Source organism: Pristiophorus japonicus, unplaced genomic scaffold (genome assembly GCF_044704955.1).
Source record: "Pristiophorus japonicus isolate sPriJap1 unplaced genomic scaffold, sPriJap1.hap1 HAP1_SCAFFOLD_258, whole genome shotgun sequence".
NCBI lineage: Eukaryota > Metazoa > Chordata > Chondrichthyes > Pristiophoridae > Pristiophorus > Pristiophorus japonicus.
The window spans coordinates 829,646-853,135 of NW_027252318.1; the positions used below are offsets into that span (position 1 = coordinate 829,646).

Here is a 23,490-nt window from a genome sequence, read left to right on the forward strand (position 1 = left end):
GGGATCTTACACCAGGAAGGACGTCGAGGTCATGGAGAGGGTGCAGAGAGATTCACTGAGATGGGACCAGGGAAGAGAGGCTTTAGTTATCAGGGGAGATTGGAGAAACTGGGGCTCTTTTCATTAGAACAAAGGGGAATTGGAGATCTGAGGGAGCTGTTCACAGTTGATTAGATAAATGAGGATAAACTATTTCCACCAGTCGGTGAGTCAGTAACTCGAGGGCATCAAATTCAAATCATCACCAAAACGTTCAGATCCAGGGAAGAACTGTCGAGCACACTGTACAACAATGTTCGGGACACTCACTGTCCCTCTGGATCTGTGTCCAGGGGAGGAACTGATGGGTTTCTCATATCTTTTAATTACAGTTAAATGTTGTTCTCATGGAAGTGATGGATGTCAGTGCCGTGGAATGGGGTATTCTGAGCACCAAGTGTCTGCCTGAAGCATTCTGCAGTCAGGTGCAGCACGGGTTAGATACAGAGTAAAGCTCCCTCTACAATGTCCCATCAAACACTCCCAGGGCTGGTACAGCACAGGTTAGATACAGAGTAAAGGTCCCTCTACACTGTCCCATCAAACACTCCCAGGGTAGGTACAGCACGGGTTAGATACAGAGTAAAGCTCCCTCTACACTGTCCCATCAAACACTCCCAGGGTAGGTACAGCACGGGTTAGATACAGAGTAAAGCTCCCTCTACACTGTCCCATCAAACACTCCCAGGGCAGGTACAGCATGGGTTAGATACAGAGAAAAGCTCTCTCTGCACTGTTCCATCAAACACTCCCAGGGCAGGTACAGCACAGGTTAGATACACAGTAAAGTTCCCGCTACACTGTCCCCATCAAACACTCCCAGGGAAGTGTCGATGGAGTTATATTCTGTATGTAAATTAGCTCTAGTCCCTGCCCCAGGAATCCCAGAGGTTGACAAGAGGTTCTCTGACTGATAAAAACTTTTAAGATAAGCTATGATCCTGTTGAATGGCGTAGCAGGCTCGATTGGCCGTATGGCCTACTCCTGCTCCGAATTCTTCTGTTCTTATCAAATATCCTGTTGCCCGGCACTAACCTCCATCACCTCGATGAGCACAAAAATTCACCTAAATTGAAACCCATCAATTGCTCCCCGACACAGGTACGGAGGGACAGGGAGTGTCTGGGACACTGACATTTCTCACTCAGTAAGGTATAATTTGATCCTGTACCTCTCCCCATTAATCCTGGGCTCCACACGGGCCGAACCCTGCTCCTGTTTCCCTTCCTGTAACAGCACTGAGCTCAACCCAGCCCATAATGAGCAGGGCTCAGGGAAGGTGGTTGCTGGGCACTGCAGTGATGTCATAAAGCAGGGCCATTCAGCCCAGCTGGTCCTCTCCTTGTCCCTTTAAAGGTGGAGAGCTGGGACATCCTGTCTCAACACACATCCCCCTGTTCATACTGAGAATCCCCGGGGAAGGCCCAAGGCCCAGAGTGGAACACAAGGGGGAAAGAGGAGGAGAGAAGGGGAGGTAAGTCAAGGAGTAGGGACTGAGTGACACCAAGCTAAAGTTTTAGAGCCTATAGACTTCAGGAGGGGAAGACTGAGTTCAGTTGATTTATGATACCAGGGCGAGAACAAGGCACAAGGTACTTTGCATTAATTCCCTGCTCTCCTCTCCACCCCCGAGGGTGCTGACTCTGGCTGGGTTCAGTTCTACACTCACTGGTTCCCCTCCCTCTCCTCTCCCTGAGGGTGCTGACTCTGGCTGGGTTCAGTTCTACACTTACTGGTTCCCCTCCTTCTCTTCTCCCTGAGGGTGCTAACTCTGGCTGGGTTCAGTTCTACACTCACTGGTTCCCCTCCCTCTCCTCCCCCTGAGGGTGCTAACTCTGGCTGGGTTCAGTTCTACACTCACTGGTTCCCCTCCCTCTCCTCCCCCTGAAGGTGCTGACTCTGGCTGGGTTCAGTTCTACACTCACCAGTTTCTCTCCAATATGTGACCCATGTGCCCAATCTCCATGAGTGAACCTCAACAGTTGAGTGTCGACAGACTATTCCACTGCCCTCCCTTGAGGCCTTACACATGCATTCTCCAGCAGGGTCACAGAACCCTCCTCCCAATGGCTCAGTGGGTAAAGACACTGACCGATGTGACTGAGTCATATTAACAGGAGGGACCCAGGTTTAATCCCTTCTGCATATCTTCACCTTCTAATCCCCTGGAAAAGGAGTTTACAAAAGTCATCACTGCAAATAGGAACATAGGAGCATGAGAAGGCCATTCAGTCCCTTGAGCCTGTTCTGCCATTCAATAAGATCAAGGCTGATTTTGTGCTTCAACTTCACTTTCCCGCCATATCCCCGTATCCCTTAATTCCTTAAGTGTCCATACATCTATCTCAGCCCTGAATATACTCACAGACTGAACATGCACAGCTCTCTGGGGCAGAGAATCCCAAAGATCCACAACCCTCTGAGTGAAGAAGTTTCTTCTCATCTCAGTCCAAAATGTCCGAGCCCTTATTCTGTGACTATGACCCTGAGTTCTAGACTCTCCAGCCGGGGAAACAACCTCTCAGCATTTGTGAGCTTTCATCCCCGAGCTTTCATTTTCTTAAACGTTCTGTCCCCTTCACCAGAGGAAATCACTTCTCTCTATCTACCCCATCAACGCCTTTAATCATCTTAAACACCTCAATTAGATCCCCCTTATTCTTCTATATTCTGGGGAATACAAGCCGAGTCTCTGCAATCTGGCTTCATAATTTAAAAAGTAATCACAGCATAGATATTCTGATCAGACAGTTCGAGTTTCTCTGGAACATTATTTCCTCCGAAGCTGTAGAATTAGTTCCACTCCCCTGCTCTTACCCCATAACCCGGTATTTTTTTCCAACTCAAGTACTGATCTCTTTTGAAAGTTACGATTGAATCTGCTTCCACCACCCTTTCAGGCAGTGTGCTCCAGGTCATAACATCTCGCTGCTTCATTTCTCCCTTCATGTACAATCTGGTTCATTTGCCAATCACTTTAAATCTGAGTCTCTGGTTACTGATCCTCCTGACACTGAAAACTGTGCCTCCTTATTAAGCGTGTTGGTGGGCTGGAGGAGTTTACAGAGATAGGGAGGGGTGAGGCCTTGGAGGGATTAGAACAAGAGGATGAGAATGTTAAAGGCTGAAGCCACCAGCCGTCTCCCCCAGTGCAGAATATGACTCACTAACAGGAAGGATGTTACTTTAACTACGACACATGTATAATGGGGGAATTAATAATTAATAATGGGGAATAGGGAAAAGACAGAGACATTGAACAAATATTTTGTATCGGTCTTCACGGTAGAAGACACTAAAAACATCCCAATAGTGGATACTTAAGGAAGTGGTCCTAGAAATAGTGGATGCATTGGAGATCATTTTCCAACAGTCTATCGACTCTGGATCAGTTCCTATGGACTGGAAGGTAGCTAATGTAACACCACTTTTTAAGAAAGGTGGGAGAGAGAAAAAGGGGAATTATAGACCGGTTAGGCTGACATCAGTGGTGGGGAAAATGTTGGAATCAATTATTAAAGATGAAATAGCAGCTCATTTGGAAAGCAGTGACAGGATCGGTCCAAGTCAGCATGGATTTATGAAAGGGAAATCATGCTTGACAAATCTTCTAGAATTTTTTGAGGATGTAACTGAGAGAGTGGACAGGGGAGAACCAGTGGATGTGGTGTATTTGGACTTTCAAAAGGCTTTTGTCAAGGTCCCACACAAGAGATTGATGTGAAAAATTAAAGCACATGGTATTGGGGGTAATGTATTGACGTGGATAGAGAACTGGTTGGCAGACAGGAAGCAGAGAGTCGGGATAAACGGGACCTTTTCAGAATGGCAGGCAGTGACTAGTGGGGTACCGCAGGGCTCAGTGCTGGGATCCCAGCTATTTACAATACACATCAATGATTTAGATGAAGGAATTTAGTGCAATATCTCCAAGTTTGCAGATTACACTAAGCTGGGTGGCGGTGTGAGCTACGAGGAGGATGCCAAGAGGCTGCAGGATGACTTGGACAGGTTAGGTGAATGGGAAAATGCATGGCAGATGCAGTATAATGTGGATGAATGTGAGGTTATCCACTTTGATGGCAAAAACACGAAAGGCAGAATATTATCTGAATGGCGAGAGATTAGGAAAAGGGGAGGTGCAACGAGACATGGGTGTCATGGTACATCAGTCATTGAAAGTTGGCATGCAGATACAGCAGGTGGTGAAGAAGGCAAATGGCATGTTAGCCTTCATAGCTAGGGGATGTGAGTATAGGAGCAGGAAGGTCTGACTGCAGTTGTACAGGGCCTTGGTGAGGCCTCACCTGGAATATTGTGTTCAGTTTTGGTCTCATAATCTGAGGAAGGACGTTCTTGCTATTGAGGGAGTGCAACGAAGGTTCACCAGACTGATTCCTGGGATTGCAAGACTGAAATATGAGACGACACTGGATCGACTGGGCCTGTATTCACTGGAGTTTATAGAATGAGAGGGGATCTCATAGAAACTTATAAAATACTGACGGGCTGGACAGGTTAGATGCAGGAAGAATGTTCCCGATGTTGGGGAAGTCCAGAACCAGAAAGACATAGTCTAAGGATAAGGGGTAAGCCATTTAGGACTGAGATGAGGAGAAACGTCTTCACTCAGAGAGTTGTTAACCTGTGGAATTCTCTACCGCAGAGAGTTATTGATACCAGTTCGTTGGATATATTCAAGAGGGAGTTAGATATGGCCCTTATGGCTAAAGGGATCACGGGGTATGGAGAGAAAGCAGGAAAGGGGTACTGAGGTGATGATCAGCCATGATCTTATTGAATGATGGTGCAGGCTCGAAGGGCCGAATGGCCTACTCCCACACCTATGTTCTATATTTCTATAATCAAGGGGCTATAGATCGGGAGGAACTTAATACTATCACTAAAGAAGTAGTACTCGGTAAAATAATGGGACTAAAGGTGGACAAGTCCCCTGGACCTGATGGCTTACATCCTAGGGTCTTAAAAGAAGTGGCTGCAGAGATAGTGGATGCATTGGTTGTAATCTACTAAAATTCCCTGAATTCTGGGGAAGTCCCAGCGGACTGGAAAACGGCAAATGTAACGCCCCTATTTAAAAAAGGTAGACAGAAAGCAGGAAAGTATAGACCCGTTAGCCTAACATCTGTCGTTGGGAAAATGCTGGAATCCATTATTAAGGAAGCAGTAGCAGGATGTTTGGAAAAGCATAATTCATTCAGCGTGGTATTATGAAAGGGAAATCATGTTTCACAAATTTGCTGGAGTTCTCTGAGGATGTAATGAGCAGAGTGGATAAGAGGGAACCAGTGGATGTGGTGTATTTCAATTTCCAGAAGGCATTCGTTAAGGTGCTACATAAAAGGTTACTGCACAAGATAAAAGTTCACAGGTCATTTTCCGGTTGGCAAAGAGTGACTATTGGGTGCCGCAGGGATCGGTGCTGAGGTCTCAACTATTTACAATCTCTATCAATGACTTGGATGGAGGGACCGAGTGTAATGTAGCTGAGTTTACTGATGATACAAAGATGGGTGGGAAAGCAAATTGTGAGGAGGACACAAAAAATCTGCAAAGGGACATAGAGAGGCTAAGTGAGTGGGAAAAAATTTGGCAGATGGAGTATAATATGGGAAAATGTGAGGTTATCCACTTTGGCAGAAAAAATAGAAAAGCAAATTATAATTTAAATTAAGAAAAACTGCAACGTGTTGCAGTACAGAGGGACCTGGGGGTCCTTGTGCATGAAACAAAAAAAGTTAGTATTCAGCTACAGCAAGTGATCAGGAAGGCAAATGGAATGTTGGCCTTTATTGCAAGGAGGATAGAGTATAAAATCAGAGAAGTCCTGCTGCAACTGTACAGGGTATTGGTGAGGCCACACCTGGAGTACTGCGTTCAGTTTTAGTCTCCGTATTTAAGGAAGGATATACTTGCACTGGAGGCTATTCAGAGAAGGTTCACGAGGTTGATTCTGGAGATGAGAGGGTTGACTTATGAAGATAGGTTCCGTAGGTTGGACCTATACACATTGGAGTTCAGAAGAATGAGAGGGGACCTTATCGAAACATATAAGTTAATGAGGGGGCTTGACAAGGAGAATGCAGAGAGGATATTTCCACTCATAGGGGAAACTAAAACTCAGGGACATAGTCTCAGAATATGGGGCTGCCCATTTAAAACTGAGATGAGGAGGAATTTCTACTCTCAGATGGTTGTAAATCTGTGGAATTCTCTGCCCCAGAGAGCTGTGGAGGCTGGGTCATTGAATATATTTAAGGCGGAGATAGACAGACTTTTGAGCGGTAAGGGAGTAAAGGGTTATGGGAGCGGGCAGGGAAGTGGAACTGAGTCCATGATCGGATCAGCCATGATCTTATTAAATGGCAGAGCAGGCTCGAGGGGCCAAATGACCTACTCCTGCTCCTATTTCTTATGCTCTTAGGTAATCAATCTCTGTCCGTTTCAAACAGTGACATGGAAAGAGGAAATTGAATGACCTTTAAATGCTCCACTTGACACTGAAATGTCTGAAACTCATAATAGGAACTCTAGGGAAACAAAATACTGACAAATGGTAAACTGTTTGGTTGACAAAAGAAATCTCATATAACTTTTAAAAGATCAATTGTTTAACAGCGGTTCCCACTGACTCACCTGACTGGCCGACTCAGGATCCATCCCCCAAGCCCCGCGATTGGTTGCAGAACACGCTGCTCCCTGGGCCCTCCGGCCGCTGAGCTCTCTTCCTGTTGGTTCCCAGGGCAATCAATCACCACTCAGCAACATTATGCTGCCAGATGAAGTTGAGGGGCTCAGAGGAAGAAATAAAATGAGGCCGTGAATCTGAGTTAAGAAATAAAATTAGAGAAGCATGATTAAATTAATAAACAAAACTACTTAAAATTAATTCAACTGAATTGTTGCAATTAATATATTCCTTTTGGGCCAAGTGGGAAACAAGTGATGTGTGGGCTGTGCAGAGTGTCTGTGCCCGGTTACACAGCGTGTCCCTGGCTCTCCGCTCCAAGTGCACATGCTTCAGCTCACATCCAACTGACTGGATAAACCTCACCCGTCTAAACCCCATCACACAAATATCAGCATTTGATGTTTAGTTATGCTAAACCTTTATAAACACTGGTTAGGCCTCAGCTGGCACATTGTGTTCAATTGTGGGCACCACACTTTCGGAAGGATGTCTACACCTTAGAGAGGGTGCAGAAGAGATTTACTAGAATGGTACCAAGGATGAAGGGCCTCAGTTATGTGGAGATACTGGAGAAGCTGCAGTTATTCTCCTTGGAGCAGAAACATAGAAAACATAGAAACATAGAAAATAGGTGCAGGAGTAGGCCATTCGGCCCTTCAAGCCTGCACCGCCATTCAATGAGTTCATGGCTGAACATGCAACTTCAGTACCCCATTCCTGCTTTCTCGCCATACCCCTTGATCCCCCTAGTAGTAAGGACTATATCTAACTCCTTTTTGAATATATTTAGTGAATTGGCCTCAACAACTTTCTGTGGTAGAGAATTCCACAGGTTCACCACTCTCTGGGTGAAGGAGTTTCTCCTCATCTCGGTCCTAAATGGCTTAATCCTTAGCCTTAGAAAAGTTTAAGAGAAGATTTCATCGAGGTGTTCAAAATCATGAACAGTTTTAATAGACTAAATAAAGAGAAACACTTTCCCAGAGGCAGAAGGGTTGGTAACCTGAGGAGACAGAATAAGGTGATTGACAAAAGAAGCAGAGGCGACGTGAGGAAAAACATTTTATGAGCGAGTTGTTGCAATCTGGAATGCACTGCATGAAATGATGGTGGAAGCAGATTCAATAGTACCTTTCAAAAGTGAATTGGATAAATACTGAAGGGAAGATATTGGGAAAGATCAGGAGGGTGGAACTAATTGGATAGCTCTACCATCGAGGTAACAAGGAGGGTCGATGAGGGTTGTGTATGTGATGTAGTCGATATGGATTTTAGCAAAGCTTCTGATAAGGTCCCACATGGTAGACAAAGGTAAAAACCCATGGGATCCAGGGCAAAGTGGCAAGTTGGATCCAAAATTGGCTCAGAGTCAGGAAGCAAAGAGTAATGGTCGATGGGTGTTTTTGTGACTAGAAGGCTGTATACAATGGCGTTCCGCAGTGCTCAGTACTAGGTCCCTTGCTTTTTGTGGTATAGATCAATGATTTGAACTTGAATGTAGGGGATATGACGAAGAAGTTTGCAGATGATACAAAAATTGGCCGTGTGGTTGAAAATGAAGAAAAAAGCTGTAGACGGCAGGAAGATATCAATGGACTGGTCAGGTGGGCAGAACGTGGCAAATGGAATTCAATCCAGAGAAGTGTGAGGCAATGCATTTGGGAAGGGCTAACAAGACAATGCAATATACAATAAATGGTAGGACATTGAGAAGTGTAGAGGAACAGAGGGACCTTGGAATGCATGTCTACAGATCCCTGAAAATAGCAGGCCAGCTAGATAAGGTGGTTCAGAAGGCATTTGGGATACTTGCCTTTGTTAGCCAAGGCATAGACTACAAGAGCAGGGTTATGCTTCAACTGTACAAAACACTAGTTAGGCCACAGCATTACAGGAAAGATGTGATTGCACTCGAGAGGGTACATAGGAGATTCACGAGGATGTTGCCTGGACTGGAGAATTTTGGCGATGAGAAAAGATTGGATAGGCTAGGTTTGTTTTCTTTGGATTGGAGAAGGCTGATGGGAGACCTAATTGAGGAGTATAAATTATGGGGGGGCCTAGATAGAGTGGATAGGAAGGACCTAATTCCCTTAATAGAGGAGTCAATAATTGGGGGGCATAGATTTAAAGTAATTGGCAGAAGGTTTAGAGGGGATTTGATGAGAAATGTTTTCACGCAGAAGGTTGTAGGGGTCAGGAACTCACTGCCTGAAAGGGTGGTAGAGGCAGAACCCCTCACCACGTTTATAAAGTACTTGGATGTTCACCTGAAGTGTTGTACCCAGAAGGCTACGGCCCAAGAGCTGGAAAGTGGGATTAGGCCGGATAGCTCTGTGTCGGCCGGCAGGGACACGATGGGCCGAATGGCCTCCTTCTGTGATGTCAATGGCTCTGATTCTATGATGTCACAGGTGTCACCAGCAACCGCGCTGCATGATGGGTGATTGACAGCCGAGTCCACGCATGCGCACGCAGAACCGCGTCCGGCACAGTGGCCCCTCTCGGTCGCTATCGGTAATAACCGCGCAGGCCCAGAGAACAGTAACCGCCCCTCCCCCACACTCGGTGCTCCGCCTGCGCGCTCGTATCCTGTGGTGCGGAGTCGGCACGGGTCCTTCCGGAGAAGATTGACGGGAGCTTCCACCAATGGAGCGAGCGGGGCAGGAGGAGCTTCCGACCAATGGGGAGCAAGGGTCGGTGCTGGAGGAGCTTCCGACCAATACAGAGCGAGCGGGGCGGGGCGGGGCGGGGCTGGAGGAGCGAGCCGGCGGCGCGTCCTCCAACCAATCGGGGAGCCCGAGGGGAGGGACTTTGTGCTGTCCATTGTTCAGGGCCTGGGGCCAGGGGAGGCGGCGGGCCTTTATTGCCCTTATTGGACACAAGGCTCTGGGGCTTACAACCCACTGGCTCAGATTTTAATGTAGACTTTTTAAATTCATGAATAAAAGCAGACAAACCCCGTGCTTCTGTGGAATTTAATATTTGAAACTAAAAATAGTATTTTTTCCCCTCTCCGGAATTTGTTACTCATCAGAGCATTATAAACAACATTTGACACCGGGTACAAACCAAGCATAAGGAGGAAAGATGGGAGTGGATATATGGGAGTGGAGCCAGAGAACTGGAGGATTGGAAATATTACACCCCTGTTTATAAAAGGGGAGAGGGCTAAACCTGGTAACTACAGGCCAATCACTCTAACGTCAGTGGTGGGTGAATGACTAGAGACCATTGTCAAGGACAAAATGAATTCTCACGAGGGGAAGCATGGGTTAATAAGGGGCCCCCATTATGGATTTGTTAAAGACAAATCGTGTCTGACTAACCTGATTGAGGTTTTTGATGAAGTAACAGAGGGTTGACAAAGGTGGTGCAGATGTTGTTGTGTATATGGACTTTCAAAAGGCATTTGATAAAGGATCACATAAGTGAGGTAATCGGAAAAAAGAAGCACAGGGAATGAAAGGAATGATGGTAAATTGAGTATATCATTGGTTAAGGGATAGGCGGCAGAGAGTAGTGCTGAATGGATAGGTTTCTGACTGGAGGGAAGTATGCGGTGGGGTTCCCAGTGGTTGGTATTAGCAGTATTGCTTTCCTTGTTATATATAAATGACCTAGACTTGTGTATGGGTGTACAATTTCAAAGTTTACGGATGATACAAAATTTGGCAACATTGTAAATAGTGAGCATGATAGTAGCAGGCGTCAGGAGGACATAGACAGACCGGTGAAATGGTCAGACACATAGCAGATGCAATGGAATGCGGATAAGTGTGAAGTGATGCACTTTTGGAGAAACAACATGGCGAGGTAGTATAATCTAACTGGCCATATTTGGAGGGGGTGCAAGACAGAGGGACCCGGGGTTGCACATTCACAAATCATTGAAAGTGCAACAGCAAGTTGGTAAGGTGGTTCAGAAAGTGTATGGGATACTTGGCTTTACAAATAGGGCCATTGAATACAAAAGCAAGGAAGTTACACTAAACCTTTGCAAATCACTAGTTAAGATCATAGGACAGCAGTTGGCCATTCAGCCCCTCGAGCCTGTTCTGCCATTCAATGAGATCAGGGCTGATCTGCGACCTAACTCTACACACCCATCTTTGGCCCATATCCCTTAATGCCTTTGGTTAAAAAAAGCCATCAATCTCAGGTTTAACAATTGATCTAGCATCAATTGCCATTTGCAGAAGAGTTTTCCAAACTTCTACCACCCTTTGTGTGTAGAAGTCTTTATTAATTTCACTCCTGAAAGGACTGGCTCTAATTTTTTAGACTAACCCCCTCCCCCTCATCCTAGAATCCCCAACCAGCAGAAATAGTTTCTCTCTATCTACCCTATCTGTTCCCCTTAATATCCTGAACACTTCGATCAGATCACCCCTTAACCTTCCAACTTCTAAGGAACAAAACCCTAATTTGTGTAATCTTGTAACTTAACGCTTGGAGTCCGGCTATCATTCTGGTAAACCTACACTGCGCTCCCTCCAAGACCAATCTATTTTTCCCAAGGTGTGGTGCCCAGAACTGCTCACAGTGCTCCAGGTGTGGTCTAACCAGGGCTCTGTATAGCTGCAGGGTTTTAGCCTCAGCTGGAGCCTTGTGTACAGTTCAGGGCACCACACTTTAGGTAGGATGACATGGCCTTGGAGAAGGTACACAGGAGGTTTACCAGGATGTTACCAGGGATGGGGGAATTCAGTTATGTGGAGAGACTGGAGAAGCTGGGATTGTTCCCCTTAGAGCAGAGAAGGTTAAGAGGAGACCTAATAGAGATATTAAAGGTTATGAGGGGTTATGATAGAGCAAGTCGGGAGAAACTGTTGCCTCTGGCAAAAGGGTCGGTAACCAAAGGTCACAGATTCAAAATAATTGCCACAATAACTAGAGAGAATTGTTTTCACACAGAGGGTAGTTAAGGTCTGGAATGCACCATCTGAAAGGATAGTGGATTCAGGTTCCATAGGAACTTCCAAACAGCAATTGGACGTGTGCTTGAAGAGAACTAGATTACAGGGTTATGGGGATAAAGCTGGGGTGGGGGACTAAATTGGACAGCTCTTTTAAAATGGCAGCACAGACATGAAGGGCCGAAGCTTCATGTGCTGCAGGATGCTATGATCAGTGTGAACACGCTGGTGTCTCTTAACGCTTTGAGCTTTTAAAGCACTTCCCACAGTCAGAACATTTCAACGGTCTCTCGATAGTGTGAACAAGCTGGTGTGACAGGAGGGTGGATAGCTGAGTGAATCACTTCCCACACATGGAGCAGGTGAGTGGCCTCTCCCCAATGAGAGCTCGCTGGTGCACCTTCAGCTCCCTGGGACTTTTAAAGCTCTTCCCACAGTCGGAACATGGACATAAGAACATAAAAAATAGACGCAGGAGTAGGCCGTAAGGCCCCTCGAGCCTGCTCCGCCATTTAATAAGATCATAGAAACAAAGAAAATAGATGCAGGAGTAGGCCATTCAGCCCTTAAAGCCTACGCTACCATTCAATAAGATCATGGCTGATCATTCACCTCAGTACCCCTTTCCTGCTTTCTCTCCATACCCCTTGATCCCCTTAACCGTAAGGGCCATATCTAACTCCTTCTTGAATATATCCAATGAACTGGCATCAACAACTCTCTGCAGCAGGGAATTCCACAGGTTAACAACTCTCTGAGTGAAGAAGTTTCTCCTCATCTCAGTCCTAAACGGCCTGCCCCTTATCCTAAGACTGTGTCCCCTGGTTCTGGATTTCCCCAACATCGGGAACATACTTCCCGCAGCTAGCCTGTCCAGTCCAGTCAGAATCTTATATATTTCTATGAGATCCCCTCTCATCCTTCTAAACTCCAGTGAATAAAGGCACAGTTGATTCAGTCTCTCCTCATATGTCAGTCCAGCCATCCCTGGAATCAGTCTGGTGAACCTTTGCTGCACCCCCTCAATAGCCAGAACGTCCTTCCTCAGATTAGGAGACCAAAACTGAACACAATATTCCAGGTGGGGCCTCACCAAGGCCCTGTACAATTGCAGCAAGACTTCCCTGCTCCTATACTCAAATCCCCTTGCTATGAAGGTCAAAATACCATTTGCCTTCTTCACCGTCTGCTGTACCTGCATGCCAACTTTCAATGACTGATGAACCATGACACCCAGGTCTCGTTACACCTCCTCTTTTCCTAATCTGTCGCCATTCAGATAATATTCTGCCTTCGTGTTTTTGCTCCCAAAGTGGATAACCTCACATTATACTGCATCTGCCATGTATTTGCTCACTCGCCTAACCTGTCCAAGTCACCCTGCAGCCTCTTCGTGTCCTCCTCACAGCTCACACCGCCACCAAGTTTAGTGTCATCTGCAAACTTGGAGATATTACACTCAATTCCATTATCCAAATCATTAATATATATTGTAAAGAGCTGGGGTCCCAGCACTGAGCCCTGCGGCACTCCACTAGTCACTGCCTGCCATTCTGAAAAGGACCCATTAATCCTGACTCTCTGCTTCCTGTCTGCCAACCAGTTCTCTATCCACGTCAGTACATTACCCCCATCATGGCTGATCCGATCATGGACTCAGGTCCACTTCCCTGCCCTCTCCCCATAACCCCTTATTCCCTTATCGGTTAAGAAACTGTCTATCTCTGTCTTCAATTTATTCAATGTCCCAGCTTCCACATCTCTCTGAGGCAGTGAATTCCACAGATTTACAACCTCTAAGAGAAGAAATTCCTCCTCATCTTAGAATAAGGGGCCACCCATTTAAAACTAATATTATGCCCTTGAGTTCTAGTCTCCCATATCAGTGGAAACATCCTCTCTGCATCCACTTTGTCAAGCCCCCTCATAATCTTATACGTTTCGATAAGATCATCTCTCATTCCTCTGAATTCCAATGAGTAGAGGCCTAACCTACTCAACCTTTCCTCATAAGTCAAACCCCTCATCTCCAGAATCAACCTCGTGAACCTTCTCTGAACTGCCTCCAAAGCAACTATATCCTTTCGGAAATATGGAAACCAAGGCAGTATTCCAGGTGTGGCCTCACCAATACCCTGTATGACTGTGGCAAGACTTCCCTGCTTTTATACTCCATCCACTTTGCAATAAAGGCCAAGATTCCATTGGCCTTCCTGATCACTTGCTGTACCTGCATACTAACCTTTTGTGTTTCATGCACAAGTACCCCCAGGTCCGCTGTACTGCAGCACTTTGCAATCTTTCTCCATTTAAATAATAACTTGCTCTTTGGTTTTTTTTTCTGCCAAAGTGCATGACCTCACACTTTCCAACATTATGCTCCATCTGCCAAAATTTTGCCCACTCACTTAGCCTGTCTATGTCATTTTGCAGATTTTTTGTGTCCCCCTCACACGTTGCTTTTCCTCCCATCTTTGTATCATCAGCAAACTTGGCTACGTTACACTTCTAAGTCATTAATATAGATTGTAAATAGTTGGGTTTCCAGCACTGATCCCTGCGGCACCCCACTAGTTACTGATTGCCAACCCGAGAATGAACCATTTATCCCAATTCTCTGTTTTCTGTTGGTTAGCCAATCCTCTATCCATGCTAATATATTACCCCCAACCCCGTGAACTTTTATTTTGTGCAGTAACCGTTTCTGTGGCAAATGCCTTCTGGAAGTCCAAATACAACATATTCACTGGTTCCCTTTATCCACATTGTTTGTTACATCCTCGAAGAATTCCAGCAAATTTTTCAAACATGACTTCCCCTTCATAAATCCATGCCGACTCTGCCTGACTGAATTTTGCTTTTCCAAATGTCCTGCTACTGCTTCTTTAATAATGGACTCCAACATTTTCCCAACCACAGATGTTAGGCTAACTGGTCTATAGTTTCCTGCTTTTTGTCTGCCTCCTTTTTTTAAATATGGACGTTACATTTGCAGTTTTCCAATCTGCTGGGACTGCCCCAGAATCCAGGAAATTTTGGTAAATTGCAACCAATTCATCCACAATCCCTGCCACTACTTCGCTTAATACCCTAGGATGCAAGCCATCAGCTCCAGGGGATTTATCTCCCTTTAGTCCCATTATCTTACGGAGTACCACCTCCTTAATGATTGTGATTGTGTTAAGTTCCTGCCCCGGTATAGCCCCTTGACTATCCACTGTTGGAATATTGTTGATTTCCTCTACTGTAAAGACTGATATAAAATATTTGTTCAGGGTTTCTGCCATCTCCATGTTCTCCATTACTAATTCCCCGGTCTCATCCTCTAAGGGACCAACATTTACTTTAGCCACTCTTTTCCTTTTTATATACCAATAGAAACTCTTGCTATCTGTTTTTATATTTTGTGCTAGTTTACTTTCATAGTCTATCTTCCCTTTCTTAATAATTTTTTTTGTCATTCTTTGCTGGCTTTTAAAAGCTTCCCAGTCTTCTGTCCTCCCACTAGTTTTGGTCACTTTGTATGCCCTTGTTTTTAGTTACCGTCCTTTATTTCTTTAGTTAGCCACAGATGGCTATCTTTTCTCTTACACCCTTTCCTCCTCACTGGAATATATTTTTCTTGAGAGTTGTGAAATATCTCCTTAAATGTACACCACTGTTCATCAACTGTCCTATACTTCAATCTATTTTCCCAGTCCACTTTACCCAATTCTGCCCTCACACCTTCATAGTCTCCTTTATTTAAGATTAGTACGCTGATTAGAGATCCAACGTTCTCACCCTCCATTTGAATTTGAAATTCAGTCATGCTATAATCACTCATTCCGAGGGGATCCTTTACTAGGAGATTGTTTATTAATCCTGTCTCATTACACCAGGATCAGATCTAAGATAGTCTGCCCCTGGTTGGTTCTGTTATATACTGCTCAAGGAACCCGTTGCTTATGCACTCCATGAACTCCTCAAGGCTGCCCTGACCAATTTGATTTGTCCAATCAATATAGAGGTTAATATCACCTATGATTATTGCTGTTCCCTTTTTACAAGCCCCCACTATTTCCTGGTTTATGCTGCGACCAATAGAGTTGTTACTGTTCGGGGGCCTATAGACTATGCCCACCAGTGACTTTTTCCCCTTATTATTCCTTATCTCCACCCAAACTGTCTCAACACCCTTATCATTTGAGCCAATATCATTTCTTACTATTGCAGTGATTCCATCCTTTATCCATAGAGCTACCTCACCTCCTTTTCCTTTCTGTCTGTCCTTCCGGATTGTCAAGTACCCCTGAATATTTAATTCCCAGTCCTGGTCACCTTGCAACCACATCTCTATAATATCAGATCATACCCATTTGTCTCAATTTGTGCCATCAACTCATCTATTTTGTTACAAATGCTACATGCATTCAGACAAAGTGCCTAAGTTTGTTTTTTTACCCTTTTTTCCTACTTGTTTCCTCTCTCCTTCAAACTCACTTTCTTTATATTTGCTTTCTAATTCCAGCTTTACTCCTCTACCTACTGAATCTATTTTCAGGTTCCCATCCCCCTGCCAAGCTAGTTTAAACCTGTAATGGATCAGTGGTCTGCCTTTAAAGAATAAATAGTTCAGGTACAAGTTGAGTACATTCCCACTGGTAGGACAACCAAAGTCAAGGCTCCCCGGATGACGAAACACTTTGAGAATATGATCAAGCAGAAAAAGAGTGTGTATAACAGATGTGCGGTTGCTAATACATCTGAGAATCAGGATATATATATAGAAAGATCAGAGGAGAAGTGAAGAAGAAAATGAGAGGGGCAAAGAGGGCAGGAGAATAGAATGGCAGCCAACATCAAAGGTAATCCAAAAGTCTTGAGTTTAGAAGAATGAGAGGTGATCTGATTGAAACATACAAAATTCTGAAGGGGAATGACAGGGTAGATGCTGAGAGGTTGTTTCCCCTGGCTGGAGTGTCTAGTACTAGGGGGTACAGACTCAGGATAAGGGGAAGGCCATTTAAGACAGAGATGAGGAGGGATTCCTTCACTAAGAGGGGTGTGAATCTTATGGAATTTGTGGTCCCAGAGGGCTGTGGATGTTGAGTCTCTAAATATATTCAAAGCTGAGATAGATAGATTTTTGGAGTCTAGTGGAATCATCAGCCATGATCTTATTGAATGGCGGAGCAGGCTTGAGGGGGTGTTGGGCCTACTCCTGCTCCTATTTCTTATGTTCTGATACAGGCATATAAATAGTAAAAGGGTGGGGCTGATTAAAAACCAAAAAGGAGACCTATGCATGGAGGCAGAGAGTATGGCTGAGGTACTAAATGAGTACTTTGTATCTGTCTTCACCAAGGAAGAGGATGCTGCCATAGACATAGTGAAGGAGGAAGTTGTGGAGATCCTTGAATGGATAGAAATTGATAAAGAAGAGGTATTAAAAAGGCTGGCTGTACTGAAAGTAGATCAATCACCAGGTGCAGATGTGATGCATCCTAGGATGCTGAGGGAATTGAGGGCAGAAATCGCAAAAGTACAGGCCATAATAATCCAAACCTCCATAGATACAGGAGTGGTGCTAGAGGACTGGAGAATTGTAAATATTACACCATTGTTCAAAAAAGGTGTAAAATTAAACCCAGCAACTACAGGCCAGTCAGTTTAACGTCAGTAGTGGGGAAGCTTTTAGAAACAGTGATCAGAGACAAAATTAACAGTCACTTGGATAGGTGTGGATTAATTAAGGAAAGCCAGCATGGATTTATTAAAGGCAAATCATGATTAACCAACTTAATCGAGTTTTTTGATGAGGTAACCGAGAGGGTTGATGAGGGTAATGCAGTTGACATGGTGTACATGGATTTCCAAAAGGCGTTCAACAAAGTGCCACATAAAAGGCTTGCCAGCAAAGTTGAAGCCCATGGGATAAAAGGGACAGTGACAGCATAGATACAAAATAGGCTAAGGGACAGGAAACAGAGTAGTGGTGAACGGTTGTTTTTTGGACTGGGGGAAGGTATACAGTGGTGTTCACCAGGGTTCGGTTCTAGGACCACTGTTTTTCTTGATGTATATTAATGACTTGGGGCACAATTTCAAAATTTGTACATGACACAAAACTTGGAAGTATAGTGAACAGTGACAAGGAGAGTGATAAACTTCAGGAAGACATAGACGGGCTGGTAAAATGGACGGACACGTGGCAGAGGAAATTTAACCCAGAAAAGTGTGAAGTGATATTCTTTCTACCAAAATGTGAGAGGAAATATAAACTAAATGGTACAATCCTAAAGGGGGTGCATGAACAGAGAGACCTCGGGGTATGTATGCAAAAAATCATTGAAGGTGGCAGGGCAGCTGGAGAAAGCAGTTAAAAAGGCTTACAGGATCCTGAGCTTCATAAATAGAGGTAGAGTACAAAAGTGTGGAAATTATGATGAACCTGTATAAAACCCTGGTTCAGCCCCAACTGGAGTATTGTGTCCAATTCTGGGCACCGCACTGTAGGAAGGATGTGAAGGCCTTAGAGAGGATGCAGAAAAGATTTACGAGAATGATTCCATGGATGGGGGACTTCAGTTACATGGATAGACTGGAGAAGCTGGGGTTGTTCTCATTGGAGCGGAGATGATTGAGAGGAGATTTGATAGAGGTGTTCAAAATCATGAGGGATCTGGACAGAGCAGATAGAGAGAACTGTTCCCATTGGTAGAAAGGTGGAGAATCAGAGGACACAGAGTTAAGGTGATGGCAAAAGAACCAAAGGCAACATAAGAAGAAACTTTTTTTTTACACGGTGAGTGGTTAAGATCTGGAATGCATGGCCTGAAAGGGTGGTGGAGGCAGACTTAATCTTATCTTTCAAAAGGGAGTTGGATAAGTATCTGAAGGGGAATAGTTTGCAGGCGGGGGAGAGGGACTAGCTGAAAGCCCACATGGGCTCGACAGACTGAATGGCCGCCTTTTATGCTGTAACCATTCTATGGCCCCAAGTTTCGACATGATTTGCTCCTGATTTCTAGTCAGTTCGAACAGTTTCACTTTGGAACAGAATTTCTTTTTCAAAAAGGGGGCGTGTCCGGCCACTTATGCCTGTTTTCAAAGTTTCGGCAGTGAAAACTTACTCCAAACTAGAATGGAGTAAGTGAAGATTTTTGTACGCTCAAAAACCTTGTCTACACTTTATAAAATCAGGCATAGGTTACAAATTAGGCATAGGGAACGAGGTGGGGGGTGGGGGAAGGGAAGTCATTAAATTCTACAATCAATCCTTAGTTATACTTATACAAATATTATACAAATAAATCAAACCTGAATAAAAATGTATAAGCAAAGAAAATATTAAATAAATCTTCCTACCTGTGTGAAACAGCAGCAGCATTCGAGCTGCTGTGCTTCAGGCAGGCCTTTCATGTTGGAGACAGGCAGGGGTGTCTCGACGGCAGCGGTAGGCGGGAAGCAGCCTTCGAGCTGAGCTGCGGTGCTTGAGGCAGGCCTTCATTCCCCGCGAAGATGCAGCACCCGGACGGACTTGAGGCCATTCGGCCATGGGATTGCAGCGGCGTCAGTGGCTGGCCAGGAGCCGAAGAATGAACACAGGACACACGCAGCTGATTAAGATTCTTTAGGCCATTCGGCCATGCTTATGGGGCGGCGTCAGTGGCTCGAAGGCAGCCGAAGAATCAGGAGCGGAAGGACGGACATGAGGCCATTCGGCCATGAGATAGCAGCGGCGTCAGTGGCTGGCCGGGAGCCGAAGAAAGAACACAGGACACACGCAGCTGATTAAGATTCTTTAGGCCATTCGGCCACGCTTATGGGGCGGCGTCAGTGGCTCGAAGGCAGCCGAAGAATTAGGAGCGGAAGGACGGACATGAGGCCATTCGGCCATGAGATAGCAGCGGTGTCAGTGGCTGGCCGGGAGCCGAAGAAAGAACACAGGACACACGCAGCTGATTAAGATTCTTTAGGCCGTTCGGCCATGCTTATGGGGCGGCGTCAGTGGGTCCAAGAAACAAATCTTCACTTTTTCTGCAGTCCTTTTAAAAATGGCCGAGTGCCAATGTTTGTTTGAGACTGCGCATGCGCGCACGCGCAGGGTTGCCGGCACCACGAAGGCTAATTTAAATTGTACCCGCCCCCTCCTACTTAGAAAATCGGCGCGAGTGTTAGGCTCCGCCCCCTGCTGCGAAGAGCACGCCGCGCCAAGCAGACATCGAGCTAGAATATCGGACTTTTTTTTAAGCGCCGTTTTCGCCGCGGGACGAAACTTGGGGCCTATGATTCTAAGTTGTTGTTCTTTCTCTGCTGATCACCGGGACCCTGAAGCCCAGGAGATGTTGGGGCAGATGACCAAACGATTGGGCGAGGAGAACATAATAAATAGGGGCAGGAAGGCTATTCGGCCCCTCGAGCCAGCTACGCCATTCAATGAGATCATGGCTGATCTTCTACTTCAACCCCACTTTCACATCCAATCCCCATATCCCTTAATATCCAAAAATCTATCCATCTCGGTCTTGAATATATAAAAGACTGAGCCTCCACAGCCCTCTGGAGTGGAGAATTCCAAAGAATCACCACCCTCTGAGTGAAGAAATTTCGCCTCTTCTCAGTCCTAAATGGCTGATCTCTTATTCTGAGACTGTGGCCCCTGGTTGTCGATGCCCCAGCCAAGGGAAACATCCTCCCTGCATCTACCCTGTCAAGCCCTTTGAGAATTTTGCATGTTTCAAGGAGATCACCTCTCATTCTTCTAAACTCTTGAGAGTGTAGGCCTAGTCTGCTCAATCTCTCCTCATAGGACAATCCCCCCATCCCAGGAATCCATCTGGTAAACCTTTGTTGCACTCCCTCTATGGCAAGTATATCCTTCCTTATGTAAGGAGACCAAATCTGTACACAATACTCCAGATGCGGTCTCACCAGGGCCCCATATAATTGCATTTGTACGTCTTTACTCTGATACTCAAATCTTTTTGTATTAAAGGCCATCATACCATTTGCTTTTCCAATTGCCTGCTGTACCTGCATGATAGGTAGGGTTTAAGGAGCCTTTTAAAAGGAGAAAAGTGAAGTGGAGAGGAGGAGCGATTTAGGGAGATAATTGCAGAGCTTAGGACCGAGGCAGCTGAAGGCATGACCGACAATAGTGGAGCAATTAAAATTAGCAATAATCAAAAGGCCAGAATAGGAAGCTGTAGGGGGATTATAGGGCTGGAGGAGATTAGAGATAGGGAGGGCCGAGCCCATGGAGGAATTTGAAAACAAGGATAAGAATTTTGAAATCGAGGTGTTGCTTAACTGGGAGCCAATATAGGTCAGCGAGCACAGGAGTGATGGGTGATGTTTGCAGGGCTACGTGGAAAGGGCAAGGGAGTAAGACTAGCTCAGATTCGGCATGGGCTCGACGGGCCAAATGGCCGCCTTCTGTGTTGTTACGATTCTATAGGACCATTAATGGCCTCTTTGAACATCAATAAAGAAAGATAGACCTGCATTTATATAACGCCTTTTCCGACCACTGGACGGTCCAAAGCATTTACACCCAATTTTGAAGTGCAAATGTGATAATGACCAGATGATGTGTTTTAATGATGTCTATTGAGAGATAAATATTGGCCCCAGAACATCGGTGATAACTCCCCTACTCTTCTTCAAAATTGTGACACAGGATCTTTTACATCCACCTGAGAGCAGACCCGACTTCAGTTTAACATCTCATCTAAAGGACGGCACCTCCGACAGAGTGACACTCCCTCAGCACTGCGCTGCAGTGTCAGCCTAGATTTTGTGTTCAAGTCTCTCGAGTGAGACTTCAAACCACTACCTTCTGACTCAGAGGCGAGAGTGCTACCCACTGAGCCATGGGTGACTTACACACACACACAGGAGGGGAGAGTGGAAAAAAACACATTCCCATATTTGAACCAAAGCTCACCTGTGGGACCCACCAACTGAATCATGTCTACATCCACCCTTGGCACTTTGTCCTCCCACCCAATATAATTCTCAAAAGTTACTCTATTAATAAAAAATATTAATTTTGGGGCTGGAAATTCCCAAACGACAAAGCATCACAAACTTAAAAATGTTGTCTCAAATCGTCCTTTCCCAGCCCAGCGGCAGTGAAGCTGATTTCCAGACCCCAGCTGCTGCACAGGTTGCACCAATAGTAATGGCGGCTGCAAAAACCCACAAGCCCCCGCGCCCCAGAAAGCTCTCCGCGCTGAGTTGTGGCGAGCACCGCGCATGCGCCCCCTGGCCCCGCCCACAGCCACGCGGCCCCCACCGCGGATGCTCAGCGCACACCCCGCCTGAGAGCCCGGATCACCCGCGGAAAGTGAGTTTTATGAGGGTTTTTTTTATATAAATAGCGGAATGAGCGCGGGCGGAGAGATAAATAAAAATAAAATACAAACCGGAGCGGCCCGGGCACCGAGCGGAGCGGATTGAGCGGCGACAGCACGGGGTCTCCTGCAGGGAGCGGGACTGGGTCACGTGATCCATTCCACGGCGGTGACTGACGTTAGCTGCGAGAGCACGGGCGGGGCTTGGAGAGCTGAGGTGGCGGCGGGTCCTCTAACCAATCGGAGGGGGGGCGAGGGGCGGGACTTCGCCAGTTGAAGCCTCAGGCACAGAATCAGAGACTGGTGACATCATAGAGGGAGGTCCCTCGGCCCGTGCCGGCTCCCTGCCAGAGCATCTCAGGGAGTCCCAGTCCCCGCAATTGTCTCTCCTTCACACCCTGATCCCACTCCCTTCCCAACCCCACAATTGTCTCCCCTTCACACCCTGATCCCACTCCTTCTCAACACCACAATTGTCTCTCCTTCACACCCTGATCCCACTCCTTCTCAACACCACAATTGTCTCTCCTTCACACCCTGATCCCACTCCCTTCTCAACACCGCAATTGAGTCTGCCTCCACCACCCTTTCAGGCCGTACATTCCACATCCTAACCACTCACTGCGTAAAAAATTGTTTTCTTCTGCTGCCTTTGGATCCTTTGCCAATCATCTTAACTCTGTGTCCTCTGGTTCTTCACCCTTCGGCCAATGGGAACAGCCTCTCTATCGACTCTGTGCAGACCCCTCATGATTTTGAACACCTCCATCAAATCTCCTCTCAACCTTTTCTGCTCCAAGGAGAACCCCAGCTTCTCCATTCTATCCACATAACTGAAGTCCCTCATCCCTGTAATCATGCCCCTTAGTCTTTTCTGCACCCTTTTGCAATTTTTCTCCATTTAAATAATAAATTGTTCTTTGATTTTTTTCTGTTAAAGTGCATGACCTCACATTTTCCAACATAATGCTCCATCTGCCTAAATTTTTCCCACTCACTTAGCCTGTCTATATCCTTTTGCAGGTTTTTTTGTACTCCTCACAAATTGCTTTTCCTCCCATCTTTGTATCATCAGCAAACTTGGCTACGTTACACTCAGTCCCTTCTTCCAAGTCGTTAATATAGATTGTAAATAGTTGGGGTCCCAGCACTGATCCCTGCGGCACTCCATTAGTTAGTTATTGTTTGCCAACCAGAGAATGAACCACTTATCCCAACTATCTGTTTTCTGTTAGGTAGCCAATCCTCTATCCATGCTAATATATTACCCCCAACCCTGTGAGCTTTTATCTTGTGCAGTAAACTTTTATGTGGCACCTTGTCAAATGCCTTCTGGAAGTCCAAATACACCACATCCACTGGTTCCTCTTTATTCACCCTGTTTGTTACATCCTTGAAAGAATTCCAGCAAATTTGTCAAACATGACTTCCCCTTCATAAATCTATGCTGACTCTGCCTGACTGAATTATACTTTTCTA

General features: G+C 45.7%; 1 protein-coding gene across 4 annotated transcripts in view; it reads right to left on the bottom strand.

Annotated features, from left to right (window-relative positions):
* LOC139247115 (zinc finger protein 432-like) overlaps positions 1–22,172 on the bottom strand; it is a 92,235-nt gene extending 70,063 nt beyond the window's left edge. For 3 of the 4 annotated variants that reach the window (XM_070871524.1, XM_070871530.1, XM_070871527.1), the window contains exons 1-2: positions 22,084–22,172; positions 6,698–6,886 (exon numbers count right to left, since the gene is read on the bottom strand). The gene's annotated coding sequence lies outside the window, so the exon portion shown is untranslated. Of the gene's footprint in view, positions 1–6,697; positions 6,887–19,021; positions 21,876–22,083 lie in introns of those variants that run through there. The other variant, XM_070871525.1, reaches the window with a different exon arrangement.
* Positions 22,173–23,490: the final 1,318 nt, after the last annotated feature.